Source organism: Arvicanthis niloticus, chromosome Y (genome assembly GCF_011762505.2).
Source record: "Arvicanthis niloticus isolate mArvNil1 chromosome Y, mArvNil1.pat.X, whole genome shotgun sequence".
Classification (NCBI taxonomy): domain Eukaryota; kingdom Metazoa; phylum Chordata; class Mammalia; order Rodentia; family Muridae; genus Arvicanthis; species Arvicanthis niloticus.
In genome coordinates, this window is record NC_133431.1 from 8,617,760 (window position 1) to 8,622,856 (window position 5,097).

Genomic DNA, 5,097 nt, shown 5'->3' on the forward strand with positions numbered 1-5,097 from the left:
GTTGCATGTGAGAGTGCCCTTCCCTGCACTAGACAATGGAAGATATAATGTCCCATGATCAAACTCAATGTCTAAATGTTAAGGAACACTTATGACCTTCTCAACTATTGTCTTACTATGGAAGTTCTGATGAGATCCATTGTGTTCATACATATGGCTGTTGACACATGGTCTGGTCCCAGCTGTCCAGGAGAAGATACTTTCTGAAAATATTTATGCCATGGATATGAATGAAATCATGGCACCTGAGGACGGAGAACATGATCTTCACAACATGTTTTCAACAATGTTTTGATCAAAAGTTTTCAGGTCTCAGATGTAGAGCTTGAAGCAAGAATTTTCCCACTGAATCCAGGGAGCATTACATAAGATGAGTGGAAAATTATTGTTGAATATAATTAAGTAGATCTCCAAACAGCAGTAGCCTTAAAAAAAGACACATAGTTGTAAATGTGTGTGTGTGTGTGTGTGTGTGTGTGTGTGTGTGTGTGTGTGTGTGTGTGTGTGTGTGTGTGATGTTTGTCTGCATAAGAAACAGATTAAGCAATTGCTCTGGCTTAGATCCTAGCAAACATGAAGAAGCTGCGTGGTTTCACTATTTCCTTTTTGCTCCTGAAGTTTTCTCTCATCTTGTGCTGTTTGACTGAACTCAGTTGCTTTTGGAGGATAAAGAATATTGAAGATAATGATGGACATTTGAGAAGTGACTGTGGTTTTATGCTTTCAGCATTGGAAGAAGCTTTTGAAGACATTGATTATAATGAACTTATTCCTTTTAGGTAAGTCACTAACTATGTTTCTTGCTTCAGTGTCATGAATTAGAAATATTTAGGTGTATACACAAACTGTTGGGTTCTGTCCTGTTCTCCCCCCTGTTACTTTAGGAACTACTAAAAATTATTACATCAATGACTATTTTAATACTTTGAAATGTGTCACAGTTTAGTTTATGTTTACTATGCTGGGCTCCAATTCACAATGCTGGACAATGAGAGAGACTGGATTCTGTTGAGTGTTTGTGCACATCTTATCTTAAAAGTTGTCTCTTCATCTACCTTGCATTCACAATTCTCACCTTTGGAAAGAGCTCAATATGAAAAGACTCCAACACTGCCTATATTCTATTGTCTGCCATTGATTCTTGTATGAGCAGGCATCTAAATGCCTTCATGAAAAGGTTATCAAATTTTGGTCTCCAAAAGTTAGGCATACATTCAGACACTGAAATATTTGTGTATGTGCTGGTCTACTATACCTGATTACATGAATATATATATATATATATATATATATATATATATATATATATATATATATATATATTTACCTTGATTTTTAAAATAGTCTTTAAATGCATCCCTCCTGCCATTCTGGAGTTGACACTTAATGTGGATAAAGACTTCCAGGCTTCATATTCTGTTACCAGAATAATCTTTTGGTCCAATTATGCAAATACTCAGTCACATATTAGGCTTATTATCACTATCAGGTAGATGGTCAATATATCTATTAATTATCAAATAAATATAACATTAGAGGAGATCTAGGAGAATAAATGCATTTCTTGTAGATAAGAACCTGTTCTTAATGTGGCTACATAGTTCTGAGATCCCAAGTGTGAGATGTTATCATTTGTGCCTGCCGATCATGTAGGAAAGAGTGTTGAAATCATTCACATTTTACATAATCTGTATGACTGGGACTACTTTTTTTGTGACTGAGTTTTCCTGTAGTTTTCTGTCTTTGAATTTCCAACCAATCTCTTATTCAATTTTCATGTCTTTAGGATTTAAAGAATATGTTTCTCAATTGTTAGCCACAGAACACTGTGTACACTTTGACAGTGATGGTGGCTTCACATTATTATACTTCTCTGTTAGGTCAGTAGGAATTTTATTTCTGATGTATTCTGTTTTATCCTACACCTCAGTAGAAAAATAGTGAAAATCCTCATTGGTGACATTTTTATAAGCCATAATTAGGTTTAAAATTATAAATATATGAACTGGGCCAATGCACTTTTCAGGTTTCAAAAGAAAAACTTAGCTTCAAACAGTCCTATTGAAATTGCAAATTTCATCAAAAGAGGATGTTTTTCATTTTTACTTCTGACAAGAGGTAATTTCTAATAGTAGTAGATAATCTGCCATCTGTCCTGGGCCAGGTGAGCACATTTCATAGAGAAAGAAGATTTCTGTGTTCAGATATCACTTAAAGGTTCTCAAAGAATTAAGAAGACTGAGGTGTTAAGAGAAATCTGATATCTTTTTTTATGAAATTGACTAATAACAACACACTGAAAGGTAACATTAAATTGATGTATAAAAGATCAAAAAGGTTAATATTCTAGTTATGTGGATAATTGTATCATATTGTATATTTTGAAATAGATAAGTTGATTTATATAAAATATATCTTAAAATAATTATTGTTTGTTGAATACTAACATTTGAATATATTAACATCATGTTCTACAAAAATCATGAGAATATTATTGATAATTTTTTTCACTGTGCATAAAGCTAGCATTTTTAATGTTTACTACAAAGAGAGTTTGCTATTTTGAAATCTGTAAAATATTCTTACTGATGAAATAATTTCTTTCCTACAAACACTGATAATCATTTTAAGTATACTGATTGTTAGACAATGTACACAGATGTATAATGTGCTTTGAATACTCCCACACGATATCATATAAGGGCTTTTGAATATAATTTTTAATGATTCCTTTTTAATATTTTATTCTCCTTTACTAAATTCCCCCCAAAATATTTTGTATGTCTTGAAACAATTTAGTACTCAATGTTAGATATAGGATTCATGGTTATGGATATTATTAAATATTCATTAATATTTTTAGGTTATTAAAAATATGAATATAAAAGTTGAACAAATTTGCAATATATTACCTGATTCTCAAAATATTCAATAAAAATATGATGTATAAATTGCATTTAAATATTAAAAATTTTAAGGAGAATGTGTTATACCATTTATGTGTAGTTTCAGCCATGCTTATTTATTTATTTATTTATTTATTTATCTGTGGCATTACAACTCCAAATATACTTTAGAGTAGTCTTGCTCAAGAGGACGAGAATCTAGTTCAAAGATGACAGAGATATAAATAATCTATATCAGTTCTCACAAATACAAAATTTAGCATATTATAGTACCATACATCTATGAATTCTTAAATTGTATGGAGTTCTAAAGACTTCTAATTTATAAAACTTATTCAAGAAATTTAGACAGAAATATAGCATGTCTCATATTACAAACTTTTGCAATTTATATTTCATGTTTCATACATCTCCCTTAATCATTTTTATGCCTTGTTCTAGAATACAAAAAAGAAAATCTGAGTTTTTTCTGGTAATGATTTTTGCTGCTGAAGAGATCAACAAGAATCCTTATCTTTTACCCAACATGTCTTTGATATTTGACATCATTGTTGGCCTATGTGGAGATACATTGGGACTTCTGGATTTAGTATATTCACAACAAAACCATAGTTTGGATTTTATTAATTATATCTGTGGATTAGATCCAACGTGTGCTGCAGACATTATAGGACCATCATGGAAATCATCCTTAAGACTAGCACTTTATTCTAGGACACCAACAGTAAAAAGGCATAACACTGGAATAGTTAACATCTTTTAAATTTCATTTGCATGTGCCTACAAGAAAGCTTGAAGAGCATGCATTTATGTGTGTGCTGCTACACACATACACACACATATTGTGTGTGTATATATATGTGTATATACATAGTATATATATTATATATTGTATATATACATATATGTGATAAAGAGTTAAAAATCATATCTAAGCAAACAGAGAAAACTGTTTTATAAGACATTCAGACTTATCAGAAATAGTCTAGAATCTAATAGAAATAGATATATATATAGTAAAATCTTAATATTCTTAACAGGAGTTCTGAAGGTGAGTAACATTACCTGTATGTAAGTCCAAGTGTCCTAATAATTATATTCCTCATGTGGATGTTTCATCTTCTCTTCCGCATCCTTTAGGTTTTCTTTGGACCATTTAATCCGAACCTAAGTGACCATGACCAGTTGCCCTTTGTCCATCAGGTAGCCACGAAGGACACCCATTTGTGTTATGGCATGGTCTCCTTGATGCTTCATTTTAGATGGACTTGGATTGGACTGGTCATCTCAGACAATGACCAAGGTATTCAGTTTCTCTCAGACATGAGAGAAGAAATGCAAAGGAAAGGGATCTGTTTGGCTTTTGTGAATGTGATCCCAGAAAACACGCACTTATACATGACAAGGGCTAAGGTATATGATGAACAAATTACAACATCAACAGCAAGGGTTGTTGTCATTTATGGTGACATGAACTCTACTTTAGAAATCAGCCTTAGACGATGAGGATATTTAGGTGCTCAGAGAATCTGGATCACAACCTCACAATGGGATGTCATTACAAATAAAAAAGATTTCACCCTTGATTTCTTCCATGGGACTGTCACTTTTACACACCACAAAGGTGAGACTGCTAAACTTAGGAATTTTATGCAAACAATTGACACTGAGAAATACCCAGTAAGCATTTCTGACTCTGTCCTGGGGTGGAATTATTTTAATTGTTCAATCTCTAAGAACAGCAATAAAATGATTCCTTTTACATTCATCAACACATTGGAATAGACAACACTGCACAAATATGACATGGTCCTGAGTGATGAAGGTTATAATTTGTATAACGCGATTTATGCTGTGGCCTACACCTACCATGAACTCATTCTTCAACAAGTAGAGTCTCAGAAAATGGCAGAACCCAAGGGAGTATTCATGGACTGTCTGCAGGTAAAGTTTCTTACATTTCATTATGTTTAGATAAATCAATGTGATCTTTTAAATGGACTCTGAGAAACAATTGTACATTTGTTAGAGATTATTCTCTCAATAGAAAGTTTTATACACTGCAAAACTCCTCATTGAATCTTTAAATGGATAAATATCATACACAGGGATAAGATTTAAATGGAAACAATACATTTTTTGAATATCAGGAAGTTTTGTGAAAACGTGTCTCAACATTTCACCAAATGAA

The 5,097-nt window shown here is 32.2% G+C and overlaps 1 pseudogene; it reads left to right on the top strand.

The window, feature by feature from the left end:
- Positions 1 to 573: 573 nt before the first annotated feature.
- Positions 574 to 4,880, top strand: LOC143437288 (vomeronasal type-2 receptor 116-like; annotated as a pseudogene).
- The last annotated feature ends 217 nt before the right edge of the window (positions 4,881 to 5,097 follow it).